The 23,176-nt window shown below is 39.1% G+C and overlaps 1 pseudogene; it reads right to left on the reverse strand.

Annotated features, from left to right (window-relative positions):
* The window catches only part of LOC149173208 (putative methyltransferase PMT20), a 31,628-nt pseudogene extending 26,374 nt beyond the window's left edge, over positions 1-5,254 (reverse strand).
* Positions 5,255-23,176: the final 17,922 nt, after the last annotated feature.

A 23,176-nucleotide genomic window follows, 5' to 3' on the forward strand; every position in this document is an offset into this window, starting at 1 on the left:
TTAGATTCATTAAATTTATTTTAAGTTGATCTTTTTTATGAAGTTTGCCTTTTGGGTTTACCACGAGATGTAGATGTAATTCCTAAAATGCAATCTAAGATTATAAACAAACTTTTTATCCTCTTTATGCAATGAAAATCCTAGCTACTAAGGAAAAGAAAGACAGAATCTTTTCACAAAGAGCAAAGAGCACACTCTAAATGCACTTTCCTAAATCAAGCCAATCAGACTGTCTATATGCAAATGCACATGCATGTATTTTTTTTCGACTTCCTTAATATATGAATGCTAAAAAGAAATTTGATGCACAAAACTAAATTTCTTTTCAAGCAACAAATATTAACAAGCTTCTTTCGAAATCAAAAAATGGAGACGATTACAACACCTTATGATTTTGAAATGAATACTTGTTCTCGACACTAGAAAATTAAAAATTCAGACCAAAAGAAATAGTAACAGGATAATCGACCATCAACAACAATCAAACTCTTTCCTACGATCGAAATCGACACTTGCGACAGATTCAAATCAAAGGACAATAGTACAATTACGCTACTTTTGCAAAGGAGAACTATAAACGACTCAACAAACACACAAAAAAATCTACAGTTCTTTTCTACAAAGGAGGTGGAATAACAGTATGAAAAAGGGGTTTCAAACAGACATATACTGATCACAGGCAGCAAAATTCAGGAATAGAACTGGAAAGAATGAATCACAGAAGCCACAACTACACAGAGCTAGTCTGATCAGTGCACCTGTAACACAAAGAATCTGAAATGCAGTGGAGGTTGTCCACTCGGGAAGTGCACTGAAATTCAGAATCCCTGAATAGTACCTGTGCTGGGCCAGAAACGAGACTCTGTTCAGGTTTCAGGTCACAGTTTGCAGTTCAGTTCTTGGGTTTTGGCCGAATAAAAGGCAATCAGTAATGCAACAATCAGGGGTAGATCTACGGAGGATCTAAGAGCTATCACAAGGGCAATCAGATAGTTTGTGAATCAGTTTTTTAAATCATAAACAAATCCAGTAGATGGATTGAAGTAGCAATTGTCTACTTTGCATTTGTTATGGCAAATGCAATTTGAATGCTACTCGTAAGTTTATGAAACAAACAACAAAGAATGATAAACAAACAAACTAATTAGTTCCCCAGCAGAGTCACCATTTTGTTACAGGGAAAAGTGTCTATTTAGAATTGCTCTATCCCACTAAGGTGTGACAGCTGCCTTAGAAACAAACAGAGAAAAACTACTTTGGTTTTTCCTTTATGAATTATAGATAGAGAGGAGCAAAAAGACCAATCTCTGTCTTGCGCTAATCCTTCGATTCGATCCCTCTCTTCTTTGATAGTCCCCAGCTACCTGCTCCCTTGCAGGCCTAGCTTCACAAAGTACCAGTAAGATCACAGAAGCATAGCACTATACAAAGACATGGAACTATAATCATAAACAATCTAGGATCAGTTATAAATTGACCATACAAATGTAACAAGCATCAATGATACAAAAGCATGGAGGAAAACTCAAATAGTTTTTATTGATAAACAAGAAAAGGTCCAGGAGGAGTTACAACCAGTGGCTCCGACCCATCATCAACCTCCCAGCAAAGAAGGCCCTCTTCACCTCAAAAAAAGCTTTGATCACCCAACGATTTGATGTTTGTCTCTAGAAACCAACAACAATTCCTTACAATATGCAAAATTCCAGCCTTTGGATCTCTGGGATGAGGGATCCATATATAGATATATGTAAGGGGGATGAGTCAGCTTTTGATTTGATTAGTGTCTTCTCTCTGACAGTTCTTGCTTCCACTTGGAGACTGAGGGCCTCTTAGTCATCCTTGGTCGAATTCAGTGAGGCAAGTGTCACAGGAAAAGATTCTGGAAGCTTCCATTGCCTCTCCACCTTGCAGAATGACACTGCCATTTGTCATTTCTCCCCCATCGCACCCCACAGAAGGGATTTTGAAATGAAATGCACCCTCAGAGTGTATTTAGGTGAGATGCAACGCACTTAGCCAGCGGAGCAGCTGCAATGATCCTGTTTTGACCAATTCTGAGTAGTTTCTCATGGAGAACTTCTGGGAGAAGCTGTAATCTGTTGACATTGTTCCTTTAGGGGTTAGAACAACACTTTTAGGGACTTAGGAGCCCTTGGTTTATGGACATTTCATGCTTGGGGTTGTAGGGCCAAAAATGTCTATAACACCGAGAAATTACGCTAACTAACTCTAAATGCCCTGGTTGTTCCTAACCACAATAGCTTCAATAGAAGCAACATCTTCAACATTCAATTTAACCTTTTCTATACAATTTGTTCTTTCTTCTAAAAATATAATTCTTTGTACAGTTTCTCCTCTAGTTATTACTTGGTAATGAGAAACAAAAGGTGTACCTAGGATGCCAGTACCTTATGAAATGAAATCATTTGAAGTAGTTGAGAAAATCATTAATGACCCAAGGAAAGATATTGACGTGGGTTCAGTAGGGTGTTTAGGAACACTAGATGTCACTTGCAAGCCACCAGTTCGAACAATTTCTTCTAAAACACTTTTGTTTTTCATCTTTCTAGGTTTCTGCTCCTTGTTGGACTCCCTACAAGCTACCACAACTATTTTTCGAACATTTGTACTAACATTGGTACTAGTGTGAATTGTAGTAGCCCCAACCATACTTAGGAAATGGGGAACCACAGGTGTCATTGGCATATTGGTACATAAGGTGACATGTAATGCCTTATTTATTAAGTGCATCATGAGTTCCTTCTGGAACTTCAAGCCTAGAAATATATAAGCCAAAATCTGATGGTGGTCATTAAGGAGAGACCACCCATGGTCCAGGGAAAGGTAGGTGAGGCATCCAAGGAGTAGTACTTCTAGAGTAGTTAGTGTCCAATTTGTGCAGATTGATAGAGATTCCTTACTATGGTCATTTGGTGGGGTTGAAAATGTAGACTCCTCTAAATGGTGTACCTATGCATCCCTTTATTCACTGGAGTACTCCACACTAGTGGTGACAATGTGAGTGGGCGAAGTGGACTCATAATTGCCCGAGGGGTATTCTTTCTCCTACCCTCCCTAAGTTAGAATCCCTGGTCATTCTAGTCAATAATAGATGGCTCCTTGACACTACCAAGCCTTTTGAACTCATTCATAAAACAAGATTCCTTGCATCAGGGGGATCAACTGATGCAGGAGTTGTAATCTCTGTGACTTAAACAATTTTGCTAGATATTGTTGATGTTTTTCTTGAGCAATGGGTGTGAATAGGTGTGTCTGAGGTACTATAGAGCCCCTTCACATGAATATGATATGCAAGAATATACCAAGAATTCTCCCGCATACTCCTTCTATCTGATGCAAAGGAACCATTTTGATATGCTAACACACAATATTAGAACACAAGAAAATTGTATGTCTTAAAGATATTGGAGAGACAAGAAATAAATAAAAATGAAATATTATGTAAGCAATGATCATCCCACATAGATAACAAACTCAGCATAGAACATGGTCACACACCTCCGGCTATATTAGAAAAAGTTGTTATCATCAATGCCTCATATGGTAATGACCCTTGAATGTCAAAACACATCATGCATTGCTAGTTAGAATGCATATCCCAATTAAGAACAATTGTGGGTTCTGAGGTAGAATAAACACAATAGAGATAACTCACATAAGCGACTATTACACAAGAATTTATGCACGCAATTGTACTTGTTGTGATTCTGTGAAAAGTTGATGAAACAACATTGATGTTGGTACTACTATTGCATTCAAATATGTTAATGTTGATAGTTGCATGGTACATGATGATGTAAATTGTGGGCCAATGTCAGGAAGATCTATACTAGAAGGCTTTTGTTCCTATCTAGCCTCAATTTTCAAGGAATGGCTCCCTAGACTAACTGATGCACTACAAATCATGGCCATAGTACATAAACGTACCACCTCACTATCACCACATTTTTGTCATGACTTGTAAATTTGTTGTCTGGCACTGTAACAATATTTGCATGACTTATTTTCTCTCCAATGGGTATATTTTTAGCTTTGGTTTTGACAAAGGCATAACCACCCTTCAAGAGTATTGAAATTGTACCAGGCACTACAGAATTGAAATTATCATTTGCATCTTTCCCAGTTAGGCATGTTGTAAAAGCCTTGTTCTGTGGAGCAAAATCCAATAAAAATAAGATATTTTCAATAAACACCCTATTTGTAAGTATGAAAAGCTAAAGAAAGGACCCACTCCAACCCAGTCCAAATAATGAAGTCGAAATGAATAAGACCCCAACAATTAAATAATCAAAATCTTTTAGAAAAAAGAAAGGAATCCGGCTTCGATCACCACAACATATTCAATAATTCCAAATGACATTGTAATGAACATAAGCTTCGTTTGTAAGACTTGTTCTACATGAAGAATGCAATTCATTTAACAAAATAAAAATAAACTTTATATCATAAATGGAAGTAAAACTGAATCACTTTGTTTGGATGGCTAGTTAGAAAGAGTTTCCAGCCTCCAAAATTTTTATCTATCTCACCAGACTGGGTGAAATCAACTGACCCATAAATACCCTCTCCAGTGGTGAAATTATTTATCCAATCTCAAATGTGAAAGTATTTCTAATTTGAGAAATAGACTTGGCTTCTAAATCTCCAAATTCAGTCTCAACCTTCTCTAGTTATCATCCCCCTCATTGAAATATAAGGCAATTTTATAGACTAAACAAGATCACTATTTTCAACAGAAGGCCCATCAACATTTGGAAGGATCATACAACTGTAAAAATTATTATCATCTTTATCCATTGCAGGAGATTTATTATCAGGTTCTAATGAGAACCCAACTTCTAAACTAACCTCCATTTCCTTGAGCTTGTCTTTGTATTTTCCAAACTCCTCTGTCACTTTCTCAATCACTTCCATAGTCAAATTTTGAACCTCTTGCCCAAGTTTTTTTGCTTCCCAAATAACATTCTCTGCAAGAATATCCAATTGTGAAACTTCTACCATAGTTTGGTTAGTGTTATGGTCTGCCAAGAAAAAGCAAGGGTTGTATTCAAATATAGTTCCTTGATATAATTTACCTATTCTTTCAGTGGCATACTTTAGGATTGAAACTCCATTTGCCTGTAAACCAAATTAAGAAATTACCAGTCTTATAAGATTTGAAATTTTGACAATCTGGTTGTAATAATATAAAACTCTGGACCAATTGTCAGATTTGCTGGCTCACCTCCATAACTTAAACCTAACTTCTAAACTAGTGCATGGGTGTACATTGACGTTTTTTAGATAAAAATCCAAGAATTGATATCTTTAAGATACATGTTGAAATGCATTCAGTTTCAAATCAATTATAAAACACCTACTACTATATAGAAGCTCGAAAAAATATGTAACGAAAAAAATAGTACACAAGAAAAAGAACAAAAAAATAAAACATTGTTAGTTGGGAGAAACAAACCAGTGGTGCATCATCTTTTTACAAAACTCCACAGTGCATGACAACACATGCATTCTGGGGATTGAGCACAATAATTTCTATAAATCATTCAAATGCCCTTGGAATGAGACTTTGTATTTGGAGACAAATTCATTTTTCAATTCTAGCCTTGATCTTGGTAGGCTCTATTTCGAGACTAGTTTCATAGAAATCAAGTGCATCTCCAAAAGTATTGCTCGATTGCAATATACTAGCATAAAATAGCACATCCTTCCATTAAAACCTTGTAAGTGATGAGGATGAAGGGGAGGAGGTAGGAAGAGGAGTGGACGTACAAATAGGCCAGATACTAGAAGTATTAGTCATTGAATCGATGAATGATGGCCCATCGACGACTCACTGATCCATCGACATTCGAAGAGAATGACCTCTACAAGTGCTCATTGTTGTAGGTTTTAACCCATACAGAAATTACCTGCATACGAATTCTAAAAAATAGAAAATAAACAATGCGAGAGCATAACACATAAAACACATATACACAGAGATTTTCCCCTAGATCCCCAAACCGAGACTACTAGCTTGATTTTTCATTATGTTCCTTCCAATGTTACAACACATATTTATACATGGCGAAGTATCCAATACCATGGACTGAAAACCATCGTGTCCAAAACCATGGAACGAAAACCATTGTGTCCAAAACCATGTGTGAAAATCATGCACAAAACCATAGGTAGATCCACCCAACCTAACATAGGGTCCAAAAAACAATTTCCTGGGGCATTGCCCCAGACCCCATAGAGGGGGCCTACCCACCCCGCTCTAACCCCTCAGTTCACTATGTGCGCTAGTCGTGGAAAGAATAACACAACCCAACATTCTCCCACTTGTTGTTTTCTTTCCACAAGGGGGCAGAAGAGAGCTTAGTCATTTATCCAATCCTACAATGCCCATTGTTTCTATACACCAAGAGAACCTCTCAGAGCTCACAGATTTTGTCAATGCATCTGCAGTATTCTTCAAATTGTCCACCTTTACCAGCAACACCTTTTTTTCTTCTATCATATCCCTCACAAATTGATACTGAACATCAATGTGCTTTTTCTTTGAATGGTAAGCAAGGATCTTTGCCAAGAAAATTGAACTTTGGCTATCACAGTCTATCCTTATAGCTCCCCATACTAACCCCATACTTGAACACAATCTCTGCAACTAAACTACTTCCTTTCTTGCATGAGTGGCTACCATGTATTGTCCCTCTGTAGCTGATAGTGCCGCTACAGATTGTTTCTTACTCATCCAACTGACTGCACCTCCAAATAGGTTAAACACATACCTACTTGTACATCTTCTCTGATCTAGATCTCCAGCCCAATCCACATCAAAAAAGCCACAGATATCCAAAACTCTGTCCAATCCTAGTCTTCCTTGGTAGCACACACCATAATCACTAGTGCCACGCAAATACCTGAAAACTCGCTTCACTATTGTCCAATGTTGCTTCCCTGGTTTTGACATAAACCTGGTCAATACTCCCACTGCATGTACAATTTCTAGTCTAGTACAGACCATTGCATACATCAGGGTACCGAATACACTTGCATATAGAACACGGGACATATCCTCTTCCTCTTCTTGTGTCTTGGGACACTGTTTAGCAGATAACTTTACACCTACAGGAATAGGAACCTTCACCGGTTTACTATCCTGCATATTAAACCTCTACAATATTTTCTGGACATACTTCCTATGGTTTAACCAGAGCTTCCTCTTTTCCCAATCTCGTTTAATTTCCATGCCCAAAATATAGTTTGCAGCACCAAGATCTTTCATGTTGAATCTGGAGGAAAATTGGGTCTTCAAATCCTCGATATTTTCTGTCATTTCCAACCATCAACATATATCCACATATAAGACCAGATAAACAAGATAGTCACCAATTAATTTAAAATACACACAGTGATCTGCTTTACTTCTGGTGAAGCCAAGTCCCAATATAAATGTATCAAATTTCTGATACCACATCCTTGGTGACTGTTTTAACCCATACAAAGACTTCTTTAACTTGCATATCATTTCTTTCTTACCCTTCACCACAAAACCTTCATGTTAGTTCATGTAGATCTCCTCTTCTAGATCCCCGTGAAGAAATGTTGTCTTTACATCCATCTATTCTACCTGAAAATCAAAAGCAGGAGCAACAGATAAAAGTAATCTAATAGAAGCTACCTTGGCAATAGGAGAAAAAATATCAGCAAAATTAATTCCCAGCACCTCGGAATAAACTTTTGCTACCAACCGAGCTTTGTATTTCTCCACCTTTCCTTCTACATTTGTCTTCTTCTTGAACACCCATTTTTGCCAATGGGTTTCCTTCCAACTGGCAACTCTACCAAATCCCAAGCCTCATTTTTGTGCAAAGATTCCATTTCATCAACCATGGCCTCTTTCCAGAGTTTTCCATCCTTTGAATCTACTACTTCCTTCACAGTTCTGGGATCATCATCAGTAATAGATAAAGAAAAATTTGAATAGAAAGCAGATGGACTATAACTTTCTGGTTGCCTTCTTTCTCGAACTAATCTTCTCACACTCGGAGTTTGTGGCTCTTCATCTTCTAATTCCTCCTCTGCTGTAGAGTCTGATTGTTCCTCCTTTAGCTCAAACTCTATCTTCTCAGGTTCCTTTCGTTGGACTTCATGTTTAATAACATCTTTCACTTTACTACACACCACATCTCGACTATACATAACCTTCCTTGTTACTGGGTTCCAAAGATTATAACCCTTTAAACCATCCTTATACCTAATAAAGATGCACTTTTTAGGTTTACTATCCAACTTGGTTCGTTTCTCCTTTGGAAATGTACATATGCGTCACATCCAAATACCCTCACATGTGAAGGAGAGGGTTTCTTACCATTCCATACCTCTTCTGGAGTCTTATCCTCCAATGCTAATGAAGGTGACCTATTGACCAGGTAAAATGCTATCTCCACCCCCTCTGCCCAGAATTCATGTCCTAGCCCGACACCACTCAACATTCTTCTTGCCCTTTCCATGAATGTCTTGTTCATTCTTTCTGCAACTCCATTTTTCTGAGGTGTATATGGAGTAGTCTCCTGCCATGCTATATCACACTTCTTACAGAATTCTTCAAATTCCTTACTGCAAAAATCTCCACCATTATCTGTCCTCAGCACCTTTATCTTCTTCTCTATCTAGTTTTCCACCAGAGCCTCAAATTGTTTAAACCTGTCGAAGACTTTAAATTTCTTCTTAAGGAAATATATCCATGTATTCCTTGAGAAGTCATCTATAAATGATACATACTACAGAGAATTACCCAATGATGGAACCTTCACAGGTCCAAACACATCACTGTGCACAAGCTCTAATATTTGTTTTGCCCTCTTACCACAAGAGGGCAAAACTCACCCGATTCTGCTTCCCATTTACACAATATTCACAGAAATCAAAATCCATAGAGCTATTACTCATAACTTCTACCATACCTTTACGATTAAGTATTCTAAGGCCCTTCTCTCCAATATGTCCAAGCCTTTGATGCCACAACATGGTCTTCTCTCCAGAGACCACTAGATTTTTTGCTCCACTTTCAGGAACCATAGAACTATTGCACCCATCAACAACAGTGCTACCTTGCAGCTTGTACAAAGTTCCAATCCGAACTCCCCACATCAATACCAGTGCTCCACAAACCATCTTGTAGGTATCCTTCTCAAACACTACTTTTACACCTGCATCGTCTAGCTTGCTTACAGAAATCAGATTTCTGGCCAATGCAGGAATATGTAGAACACCCAGAAGTGTTCTAACTCTTCCACCTTGCCTCTTCAACTTTACTTTTTCACGAGCAATGATTCTAGCCTTCCTATCATCCCCTAAGAATACATCACCACCATCATATTTCTCATACTCGTAGAACCACTCTCTATGGGGAGTGAAGTGAAAGGATGCACCTGAGTCAATCAACCATACCTCATGATCTACATGTGTACTTGAAGAAGCCAAGTACATATCCCCAACTTCATCTGAGGTGGTTTTTGCCTCTGCAGAAGGAGCATAATCAGATTTATTTCCTTTGTCAGGAGCTTTAGATTTATAGTCCCCTTCGTAGTGCCCTTCCTTTCTTCATTTCTAGCACACCGCCTTTACAGGTTTTCTTGGATATTTAGATCTCCCTCTAGATTTAGATCTCCCACTCGATGACTTTTTTTTTTTTTCTGTTCTAGGATCATCCTCGTACAGGCAAGGCATCACCATTCTTGATCTCCATATTTTTCATCTCATCTCCTTTGTTAGCAAGGATGACACTATTTCATCAACCTGCAAGGCAGTTGCATTGCTACCTATTGCAATAACCAGACTATCCCACGAATCTGGTAGAGATAAAAAAAATAATGCACTTATATTCATCTGAAATTTTGATATCAACAGATGATAACTAACTTACCACAGTATTAAACACATTCAGATGCTCTGTCACCAAGTCTCCATATTTCATCCTCAGGTTATATAGCTTTTTCTGTAGGAATAGTTTATTCACCAGAGACTTAGATTGGTACAAAGTCCCTAACTCATTTTACAAAGCCTTCGCCATATCTTCCCTTGATAGATTCAAAAATACTGAATCTGAGACGCACAATCCTATTGTGGTCTTTGCCTTCCGATCGAACTTCTTCCATTCTTCATCGGACACTCTCGGTTGTTTAGTGCCCGAATCTACCGCGATCCACTGATATTTATCCACCAAAAGATCTTCCATCTTGAGTTTCCACAACTCAAAACTCTAACTATTAAATTTATCGATCTCTATCTTTCCACTACTTGCCATATTCTTTCACCACTAGAATTGATCCCATGGATCTCCTGCTGAACGGGGTCCACCACAGGCCCGAGCGAAACCCCTCAGCAGCAAAGGTGTCCCCTTGAAGCCAAAACAGCTCTGATACCAAATGTAGGTATTCACCCCATATGCAAATAACTTGCATACGAATTCTAAAACACAGAAAATAAACAATGCGAGAGCATAACACATAAAACACATATACACAGAGATTTTCCTCAGGATCCCAAAACCGAGACTACCAGCTTGATTTTTCATTATGTTCCTTCCAATGTTACAATACATATTTATACATGCCAAAGCATCCAATACCATGGACTGAAAACCATCACGTCCAAAACCATGGACCGAAAACCATCGCGTTCAAAACCATCTATGAAAATCATGCACAAAACCATAGGTAGGTATGCCCAACCTAATCTAGGGTCTGGACCCCGTAGAGGGTGGCTACCCACCCCCCTCAAACCCCCTGTACAAGGGGAGATACTTCCCCCCTCCCCCTCTGACCCACCCACTACACAATCAGTGAAACGAAGGGGGGGCTCCGCTCCCCCTCTAACCCCCCGTTCACTAGGTGGGCTAGTCATGGAAAGAATAACACAACCCAACAATTGTCACCTACAACATCCACCAGTCCCTTCAGAGATTCACAATATAAGGCTGAGTAAATTGAGTGACTTGAAGTTTTGTCTGTCCATGCCATAACCAGACCCATTCCACTCTTCAGTGCCCCCAATTTTCCATACTGCTCCATTTCACAACCATACTCCAGCCAAAATGAAGACGATCACATAGCAACCTGATTGAAATCCATTACAAAGAATAGATTAAATCCATCATATTATATGCAAGTGAAAGCCAATCATTGATATAATAATAGTTGGGTATTTAAACATACAACATATATAGACAATTTTCTTCCAAACATCCCCCAAATTAACTTCAACATTACATAAAATTCTCCTGTAACCTCACACAGAATTCATCAAAAGAACAAGAAGTGACCCTACATGCGGATTGCCATCACATTCGAAATAAAGACACTAGATAGAAATCTAGCAAATGTAGTTAGCATTTGGGATGATAAGCTTTGCCCAATGGGCAGGACAAAATTTGGATGGATACTTGTTCTGCAATGCAAAAATGACAGTCGAAATAGAATTTGAAACTCTAAAATTTTGAATCTCCCGCCAAGAAAATGTGGTCGTGTTCATAGGAGGGAATCACCTTAGTTTTTTTTACTCTGGGAAGTAAATCTTCATTGTAGCATTGGGATCTTCATCATCTTGATCTCAGAAAAGTTTAGTTCCTGGGTAGGATATCTACGATTGGAAACCCCATGGTTCAAGGATAAATTACGATATGTTGATGATATCATCTTGATCTCGAAAAAATTTAGTTCCTGGGCATGATATCTACAATTGGAAACCCCATGGTTCATGGATCAATTATGACATGTTGATGATATTTAACTGAAGTTTGATTTCATTCTCATCAAAGGGTGAATGACCACTGTTTCTATTCAAAAATTGGGGCGAAGGGAGCATATGGGAGAGGGAGCATATAGGAGCTTCAAAGTCACTTTTTAGAATGATTAATTATAGAAAAATGCAAAGAAAAAAATCAATTTTTTATTGAAATCTAAGTTGAATTTAATTATATTGCCACCAAATGCATAGCTGTTACTCCTTAGAAATCAAAACTTTATGGAGGTTCGGCATTGGCGAGATGATGTTGTGAGGCTCTTTATTGCAATCTATAAGTGGCTGGATCTTTCTTATTTTGCAACTTTTTGTGGTTGGTGTTGCAATCATCACCATTGTGGTTTACCATTAGATGGATTTTGCTTGCTTTTTTTAATTATTATTTTTTGTATTTCTCAATTTTGTTTCTACTCGTTAATATTGTAGTTGTGATGCTTAGTGTTATGCGTGAGGGTCAAAGTGGATTTGATTATTTGCTAATTTATTTCCCTTTTCATTCATATTTCCACATTGTTTGGTGGATTTGAGCATTTGCATGGGTTTCTTAATATTTAAAACTAAGGATTGACGATTCCATGTGTGTTTATTAGGGTTTCTGTAACATATATTTGACCATATATATATATATATAGACAATTCTAACCTTACCATAAATCTAAACTCATTATGTTATATTACTCGACTATGGTTCCATGGAACCATACTTGAGTAATATAACATAACATGTTTATAATTATGATAAAGTTAGCATAAATAATTCATTTTTTATGGTCAAATATTTATTACAGTTCATTCTTCATTACATGGGTTTTTGTTGGATGTTGGCCTTGTTGTATTTGTCCATCAATGTTTCTAAATGATGTGTAGAATTGTGATTTCGTTGTTTAAGTTGATAGTTCACAAGGATGTCATGTGCATGCACATTTGACAAATGCTTGAAACATAATTCCCCTTGAATGTTATCAAATGATATAACCCTGAATATTATAATCAACTCCATAGCTCTAGTCATCCACTGATCCAATAAAGAAGTTTGTAAGGAAGTATAACCTTTTAGAAAATTGATAAAAACCTTTGAATCCCCTATCACTTAAAAACCTTTGAATCCCCTATCACTTATAATTTGAGATTGTTGAAGTCCAACAATTAAAATGGCTAACATTAATGACCAATTTGTATTATTGTAGTACTTGTTAGGTTGTTGTATTTTTGTTCCTATACTACATTAGTCATTCACATTAGCCATTTTTAGTTATATTACCGTTGAGCAATGGAGAAGGTATGTTATTTTCATTTACTTTGTTATCTTTCCTTCAAAACTCATAACCTTTTTACATCATGAGCTAGGTATATGACAAAAGAATATGATAAAATCTAGAAGATTTATATGTAATGTGAAATAACTAATAATTACCCTTTTTCTATGCAGAAATAGGAGAAAACGAAAGACTGTCATCCAAAAGGAAAGAACAAGACCAAGTTAACTATTGTCCCTTTGATAGGGGACCACATTCAAACAAGACGATCCAAATTGGAGCGTAATAGCCAGAAAAAGGAAAAGGAGATCTCCAATCGGCACAAAAGAACAAGAGGATAACTGAGAACTAATAGTTTGGTAAATCCCTCAGGATCCTCTGATCCTGAGGGATCACTATCTTAACAATCCTATGTATTGTTGATATTGCTGACTCGGCTGTTATAAGAAGGGGTAGCACTGTTTGCTTGAAGGAGAGGAGAGAGAAAGGAGAACTATTGTTATTTTTATGAAATTCTTCTCGGTACTTGAACTTTGATCATCAACTCTCTTTGAAGAGAGATTCACTGTAACTCTGTTTAATGTTTTAATATATAAACCTTGTTGTCGTTCTATCGTTGATTCTAGAGTAATCTGAAGTAGTGAGTCCCTAGAGGCTAAGGGCCCGGCCCTGGTGGATCACTTGCTCCTGTACCATTATCTCTGATTTATGTGTTGTTTGATTTCTTCCACTTACTGTTATGCTCTCAACCTGCAAAAGATACTCAAATACATAATATGCAAAGAAAGATACCCAAAACATAGAATAGTGAGAGACAACAACAAATATTTTATTATTCAGAAAGCAATGCTCACTGGCCTCTTCGAGGGGGCAACCTCCAATAGAGCAGATCTTGATACAAAAATAAGAGACAATGCTCCTCGTAGGGAGTTTCTATCCTTTATATATGACTCATACATGCGATACCATGGATCAATACCATGGGTTTTATTAATACAATCTATCTAATACCATGGCCCATTTGCAACTAACTGTGGTCCCATCATTAATTGTGGGTTAACCACTTACATTTATTAATATGGGCTTTATTGACTCTTTACTATGACTCGACCCCATTACATAAATAAGGGGGTTAGGGTGGGACCCTAACATGCCCTCCCCCTTAAGAATAGCCTTGTCCTCAAGGCTAAAGCTACGGAAACTGCTGAAGAATAGTGGCTGGTTGCCAAGTTGCATTCCGGAGAGGTGTCTTTCCACTTGACGAGAACTTCCCTAATCATCCGGCCACGTAGATGCCTTTCTCGTGTGTCAAGGACCTATTCAGGTTGGAGCCAGATTGACCCTTCCTCGTCCAATTCAGGTAGATTGTTTTGAATTCTGAAATTGTTCCAAATCACTTTCTTGAGGCATGAGACATGGAAAACTGGATGAATTTTTGCAGTAGGTGGCAAAGCCAGCTTGTAGGCTACTTCTCCAATGCGCTGAAGTACTTGATATTGTCCGTAGAATTTTAGAGATAGTTTCTAACAACCCTTGTCTTTGAGTGATGTTTGCTTATGTGGTTGCAACCTCAAAAAGACCTGATCCCCTTCTTGAAATTGGCGCTCTGAGAGATGCTGGTCTACCTGTTGCTTCATGCGGTTTTGAGCTTGATGAAGATTCTCTCTAAGATGGGCGAGCATGGTTCCGCAGTTTTGTAGGAGTTGATCCACTGCTTGTACCTTTGAGCCCCCCTTGATATAAGAAGTAGGGGAAGGAGGGAGTTGACCGTATACTGCTTCATAGGGAGTCATTTTGGTGGTGGCATGATAGTTGGTGTTATACCACCATTCAGCCAGAGGTAACCATTGTACCCAAAGATGTTGCTTTTCTGAAGTGAAACACCTAAGGTAGGTGTCCAGACATTTGTTGACGGCTTCTGTTTGAACATCTGTTTGTGGATGTTAAGAAGTACTAAGTTTTAGTTGGGTGCCTTGTAGCCTAAAGAGTTCCTGCCAAAAATTACTGGTGAAGACCGGGTCGCGATCAGACACAATAGAAGTGGGCATGCCATGCAATTTGAAGATCTGATCCATGAAAGAGTGAGCGACCAAAGTTGGTGTAAACGGGTGGGGTAGGGTGCAGAAATGAGCATACTTCAAAAGTTTGTCCACAACCACCATGATGACTGACTTGTTTCCTGACTTTGGAAGACCTGTAATGAAATCCATAGAAACATTCATCCATATTGCTGTCGGGATGGGAAACGGTTGTAATGTTCCTGGTGCTTTGACAGTCTCCCCTTTGTGGCATTGACAAACATCACATTTTGCTAAAAAAGTGAGGATGTTGTTTTTCATGCCTGTCCAAAAGAAATGATCTTCTAGTGCGAGCATACGTCTTCTGAAATCCTGAATGTCCTGCAATGGGGAATGAGTGCAATTCTGCCAAAATGCGACTTTTGAGGGTGGATATTGGTGATATTACGACTCTGTCCTTGTAGCGAAGAATCTCATCCTTCCATGAGTAGCCTGGGATGTGAAAACCATTCCCTACAAGCCTCTTCAATCCATTCTGGAATGGGAAGGGAAATTGCTAGCAAGGTACTTTCTTCCTCAAATTGGCGAGATAATGCATCCGCTACACTATTTTCTTGCCCTTTCTTGTAAATGAACTCATAATCATATCCCAGCATTTTGGCAAGCCATTTATTTTGCTGTGGGGAGGATAGGCATTGCTCAAAAAATATTTAAGACTGTGATGGTCTGTGCGGATTTGGAAATGTTGCCCCAATAAGTAAGGTCGCCAGGTCTCTACAGCATGTAAAATGGCCATCATTTCCTCCTCATAGGTAGATTGGCCCAGATTCTTCCCACTTAGTTGTTGGCTTGTGAAGGCCAAAGATCGCCCTTCCTGCATTAAGATTTCCCCAGTACCCGTACCCGAAGCATCACATTCAATGACAAAACATTTTGTGAAGTCAGGTAGTGCTAAGACTGGAGTGGAACACATGGCATTTTTGAGAGCTGTAAATGCTTGTTGTGCATCCTCATTCCAGAAGAATGAATTTTTCTTCAGGCCTTGAGTGAGGGGCTTTGCTATGCGACCATAATTGTGGACAAATTTGCGATAATAGCCTGTGAGACCCAAAAAGCCTCTCAGGCTCTTCAAGGTCTTAGGTTGAGGCCAATCCTGCACTGCCTGGATCTTTTTGGGGTCCACCTTGACACCTTCACGCCCCACAATGTGGCCCAAATACTCAACTTCTACCATGCCAAATGAACAATTGGACATCTTCACAAATAATTTATGCTCGCGGAGCAGTTGCAAGAGTAGATCTACATTCTGAAGATGTGCGGCCTAAGTGTAACTATAGATGAGGATGTCATCGAAGAAGACAAGGACAAATTTCCTGAGATATGGTTTGAGAAGGTGGTTCATAAGGCTCTAAAAAGTAGATGGGGCATTACAAAGACCGAATGGCATGACCAAGAACTCATAATGGCCTTCACGAGTTTGGAAAGCAGTCTTTGGAATGTCGACTTCCTTCATGCGAATTTGGTGGTAGCCTGAGTGAAGATACAGCTTAGTGAAGAATTGAGCCCCATTGAGTTCATCTAGAAAATCATCAACCACGGGGATGGGAAATTTATTTTTTTCTGTCAACTTATTGAGGGCCCCAAAGTCTAGTCACATCTGCCACTCCCCATATTTCTTGAGCACCACGACCACCGGTGATGAATAAGGACTAATGCTAGGACGAATGACACCCGCTTCCAAAAGTTCCTTGATTATTTTTTCTATTTCATTCTTTTGGGTGAACGGATATCTGTATGGGCACACATTTGGGGGTTGGGCCCCTGGAACCAAGGTGATGCTATGATCATGTTCCCCTCTCGAGGGTGGAAGCTCATTAGGCTTGTCAAAGACCGGCAGATGGTTATTTAAAATCTGTTGCATCTCAGGATGAATCGACAGAGACTTGGTTTCGACTGCCTGGATGGCAAATAATTGCGCTATAACTCCATGATGGCCTTTTTTAGCAATTTTTCCATCCTATATGAGATGATGATAGAGGGAGCTCCCGCCTGGAGTCCATGGAGGGTATCTGTGGAATTGTTCTGCTTAAAACTCATATATAACTCCTAGAAATCCATTGTGATTGGCCCAAGAGTGCGAACCCATTTAGCACCGAGGACAATGTTGCACCCTCCCATGTATATGGAAAACATGTGGGTCTTCAACTGATAATCCCCTATTTGAGGTTTGACATTTTCACAACGACCTTCACATTTCATTGTGCCCCCATCCGCAATTTGGAATTAGAAGTTAGAAACTGCTCGTACAAAACAATGCACTGCTTCTGCGGTTTTTTGATGGATGAAATTATGTGTGCTTCCACTATCAATCAAGACTACTACTGGGCAATGTTTAATAAAACCTCTGATTTTGAGAGTTTGAGGTGAAGAAATCCCTACCAAAGCATGCAGCAAAATAACTGGTTCATCAGGGACATTGTCCTTTTGGTTGTCCTCTTCTACCGCCTCATGTTCCTCCAGTGGTGGGTCTTCCTCCAATGAGCTGTAATTAGTGGCATCAATTTGAAAAAATTTGGCTCCTTGCATTTATGACCTGGGGAGTATTTTTCATCACAGTAGTAGCATAATCCTTGCTTTCTTCTTTCGGCCATTTCTGTAGGTGACACCTTTTGAACCTTAAGTGTTTGATTCGTGCTGTGAGCTATAGGGGATGACCCTTAGCGGTGAAATTTGGGCGACTGTACTGGGCCGCTAACACACGTTCCACGTTACGAGCTACCTTACAAGCCTTCGTCCATGTGGGAGGTTGGTTCAGTAAGACGTGGGCTTTTATGGCTTCTTTAAGACCGCTGATAAAACATTCTGTGTAGAACACATCTGAGAGACCCCTAGTGCGGAAGGCTAAGGCTTCAAAGGCTATAATATATTCATCCACTATGCCAGTCTGTCAGAGCTTAGTAATACGACCGAAAAAAGAAGATTCCTGGTCAAAGTGTTCTGTAAGAGCCTTTTTGAAGGTGGTCCAAGCCACAAAAGGTCCATTGCAACATTGATGCCATTCCCACCATTGGCACCTTTCATGTCCAAGTACATGCTCCCCACCATAAGCTGAGTCTCATTATCTAAGATGTTATTCAGATTGAAATACTGCTCCATTTGTGCTATCCATGCTGCCAGGTGAGAACCATCAAATTTATGCATATCCAACTTGGGAGGTCACGGACGGGATTGTTGGTGGGGGCGCCCGAGGTGAAGAGAGTGGCTAGACTCACCCTGACTGTGTCCATTGCCAATATACGCCTCCTCATGGGCTGCCTCCTTGCCCATCGGGATTATGCTTGGGATTATGCTAGTTAGTCGATCAAGATGAATTTGGAGGGATTGCAAGGATTCTTCAAGTTTGTCCATCCTCTCATTGGCCATAGATTGAGCTCTAGTTTCTACCATGCACCGACTTGATGTTCTTGAAATTTGGGACCGCCCAAAAATTTTTTTCACTAAGAATTGAATCGTACCACCATGCTCAGCTCGTCATCCTGATTCTGATGGGATAGATCACCAATAAGCGCCCTGGCAGATCTCAGACTTTTTTTTTCTCTGAAAACTTCTAACTGAGTTTTACTCCTTCCTTAGGAATACTGCAGTAACTGAATCCTCAAAATGTCAATGCTACCAAAAGTCCTGCGAAAATCATGCCCCGGTATAGGAACCCCACACAACTACTCAGGTCAGGTGGATCTGAGAGATCTGAATGGCGGATCAGGTAGCTCTGAGCGGTGGAACAAATTGCGGCTGTGGATCTAATAGATTGGAATCGTTGGTTTGCTAATGCAGAACCGCAAGACTGATGTCTATTGCTGCTGCACCCCTTTGCACGAGCGAATCTGGCAGAGATGCGTGATCCCAAGATAGAAAAGGGAACTATGGTCTTGAGGAGTTTCAGGTGCTACAGATCGCAATATACATAAGGGTCTGATGGTAGTACTCGGCCCAATGTTTCAGGGCTCTAACTAAGGAGGATCAACCGTACCCTTAGCCGTACAACCCGACTACCCTATCGTACGGGCAAGTAATCTCTCCAAGTGTTGTTCTCGATGTACTGTAGCAGCAAGACGACTGATGGTTTATCTATGGCTAGGTTGCAGAGGACCTAAGGGGCTTCCGATATACCCAGAAGGTACTTGGAAGATAGTCTGTACGTGGTTTTGTCTAATGCGCTACTACTCGAAGGGGTACCCATAGGGGTTACAAGGGAGTCCAACAAGCATGACCACCTCTTGTATTTCCTGCATGCATGCCTCCCCAAATCCGCAGGTTTATGCGCTCAATGACAGATCCCGTGGTTTAAAGACGCCGGAACACGTCTCTAGCCAAATTTTTTTTGCTAAGAATTGGAGATCCCACTGGCCCTGGAAAGTGCTCTGATACCACTTGTTATACTCTTAACCTGCAAAAGATACCCAAATACAGAATATGCGAAGAAAGATACCCAGAACATAGAATAATGAGATACAATAACATATATTTTATTATTCAGAAAGCAATGTTCACTGGCCTCTTCAAGGGAGCAACCTCCAATAGAGCAGAGCTCGATACAAAAATAAGACACGATGCTCCTCGCAGGGAGTCTCTATCCTTTATATATGACTCATACATGCAATACCATGGATCAATACCATGGGTTTTATTAATACCATCTATCTAATACCATGGCCCATTTGCAACTAACTGTGGTCCCGTCATTAATTGCGGGTTAAGCACTTACAATTACTAATATGGGCTTTATTGACTCTTTACTATGACTTGATCCCATTACATACATAAGGGGGTTAGGGTGGGACCCTAACATTTACTCTGTTCAATAATTTGACATGCTTTACTGTTTTACATATTGGCTCCGTTATATATACTTGACTAAGTAACATTATTATCTACAGGAGGAATGCTATGTTATTCATTCTAACTTTATATCACATTTTTGTTCCTTTTGACAATTGATATAACATTGTTCTTCCTTACAGATTGTCATTCGATTGCAGATTAATAGTGTTGTATGTTCCTAAATTGGTACTACTGTATGGTTCATTCTTAAATTATGATTGCTATTCATTCAAGATTGTTGTTCCATTGTGATTGCAATTATTGTTACTTTATAGCTATGATTTATGCTTATTGTATCAAAGCTCGGATTACTGTTCCTTTTTTAACGTTAAGTGTGTCGCGTGTTTAATCTAGTTTTTCGTACATTCATATTCGATCTAAGTTGTTGTTCTATATTTTGTCTCTGTTAGTCCACTATTCCATTTCTGTTTTCTGCTCAATTCAAAGGTTGTTACTTAATTCTTATAGTTTATAATTATTGTTGCATTCATTTTCGTAGATTAAGGTTTTGTTGTTCAATCCTGTTTATATAGATAGTTGTTGTTGCATTTCTTGTCATTTAAACTTATCATCACCTTGGTGTGAAAAAGGTCTGAAGCTGTAGTGAACATTGACATATGTTGTCTAGTTCCCAGATTGATGATCCTTTCTTTGAGTGCTTTTTGATTGCATCAGTTTACAGAGGGAAGAGTTACCATTACTGTACCCTTGACTGATAAATTGTTGTAGCTTTCTGAACGCATGATTTGAGTCTTAGGTTCTTTTTGCAAGTAGATTTTATTCCAAGCTTCTGTTTACTCTTGTATTTAGAGCACTATACTACTAGCATTACTCTGAAAAATGACCGCCTCAAACTGAGTACACTCTTTGCGATAACAAATCGTTCCTGGATTGATAATTAATGTAGGGTAAATAAAGCTGAAAAAAATCCTTTTTACTACTTGACATTTTGGCACCGTTTCCAGGTAAGAGCGTAGCCATTTGTTTCTTTTCCAGGGTAGTGTAGGACCATGTTAAGAGAGAATTGCGTTTTAAAAATGGAAGGTAAGAACCTACGTACGGAGCATGTAATAGCCCTGCTCCCGTACCCGCTCTCCTACAGAATTGTTCCTGTAGAAATTAGCATTTGATTTGTGTGCATGACTAAGCAGAAAAAGCCTAAAAAGAATCCTAAACTCGTACCCAAGCCTGATAAATCTAAGGGGCTAGTGACCCTTAGCCGATCAACCTTTATAGAAGAAATCCTTAAGAATGAAGAATCTCGGCCTTTAGTAGGACCTAGAAAAGTTACCTCTAGACAACCTTCTAGTTCCCTTCAGGCAACAAGACCACCATCTGTAGCCTTTGTTGAGGTGCATAGTCACACCGAAGAGCAATATTTTCAAGAAATTGAGAATTCTAGCCGAAAATCATTGCAAGAAGGGAACCTTAGCAACCTCTATGAAGGGAGAGGAGAAACTGGGGAAACTGAAGAACCAAGATCTCCTCTTGGGATTATTCTGTCATTAAGCAACCCAGATAAGGGAAGTGCTACAAAAATCATCCATAATGAAGTTAAATAACCTAAGGAACCAAAATCCCCCTAAACATTAGGAACTCTCATCATCCCAGATAAAGGAAGTGCTATTAAGGCCATTCTTGTTGAAACCAATCCCCCTCGTCAGCCTAGGAATACCCTCCCAGACATCCCAAAAGATTATTGGCACATATTTGACCAAATGGACCAAAAATAGCTGAACACCCAAACTTCTACACTGCAATATCTCATTGTGAACACTGCAGCTAATGCTCCTATGAAAGCAATTCCCTTCTAGCATATCCCTACATTCCATGGCCTTACATCAGAAGATCCGGATGCATTCCTGTTTGAATTTGATGTGCTGTGTAGAGGTTATGACTATACCACTGATCCCCAGAAACTGAAATTATTTCCCTCTACATTAAAAGGGGTTGCTTTAAGATGGTTTATGGGGTTGGGTGGTGGTGTTATAAATAACTGGGATCAAATGAAAGAGTCTTTTCTAAAAAAATATCAGGATTATTGCAGGTCTAGAGAGTTAAAGGAGAAATATTTCAAATGGTAGCTAGACCAAATGAAACATTAGAAGAATATATTGAGCGTTTTCAGTATAATCTTCAAATATCTCCTTATGCATCATTACCCTTACCTGCTAATGTATTAAAGACAACATTAATTAGAGGAATGAAGGAACAATGGATTGAAACACTAAATATTATGGGAAAAGGAGATATTTATCAGGAAAATTTTGCTAACATTATTAATTTATGTATCAGGAGTTCAAGAGGTAGCACAAGACTAAAGCCAACAGAACATGATAGGTTTGCAAGAGATAACAAAATTTCTGCAGAAAGAGTAACTCGTGCAAAAATTGGAAATTTATTAGAAAATTTCAAAACCGACATATTGGGGACTCTAACAATGCAACTTGATATTATGCAGGCCAAGCAGAAACAAGCAGAGGCAGAACAAAATTTGGCAATCTTCTGTCCCAGATGCAGAAAGAAACACAACCACAAAGAGTGTCCGTTAGATGCGGCTCAAGTTTGCACCATTGGTACAAAATACCATTCTACAGAAAATTGTCCCTCACTTCCTGGATTGAAAGCAATCTACAAGGAAGCAGAAGAAGAGCCAGAACCAGTGTACTTACTTAATCAACACCGTCAATGGCAACCGCGACAATCAGGTATGTTCTTTGATCCAACTTCTTCTTTTCAGCCTCCAATGTATCATGCTCAGCAATATAATACTATGTGGCAAAATCAACCTCCATTCTCAAATTGGTCACAACAACCATTTTCTTCATCACCACCATGGCCAAATCTAGAAAGTCAACCTAATTGGAAAAATTTTCCCTATGCCCCACCAAATTTGAAAAACAATGTATATCCAGCGTAATGGTCCCCTCCTACTTCACAGAGTCAAGCGTGGCAGACAAACTGGCAAAGACCGATGAATCAGGCAGTAGGAACCATTTCATTCCCTCAACCTACACTGTCAGCACTACAACAAAACCCCCAGTCTAACTTAAGACCACAACTCCTAGCCCAACCCAACCCTAATTTGAATAATAGACTGGTTCAATCCATCCAAATAACTGAAACACCAGAGGTAGAAACCAATCTAAGGGAGTGTAATGACCTTCAATTAAGATCTGGGCACATCATAGAAACAGAGGGAGAAAA

Source organism: Pinus tabuliformis, chromosome 4_2, assembly GCF_031772625.1.
Source record: "Pinus tabuliformis cultivar Carrire ecotype Pingquan chromosome 4_2, CPIR1, whole genome shotgun sequence".
In the NCBI taxonomy this organism is placed as follows: Eukaryota; Viridiplantae; Streptophyta; class Pinopsida; order Pinales; family Pinaceae; genus Pinus; species Pinus tabuliformis.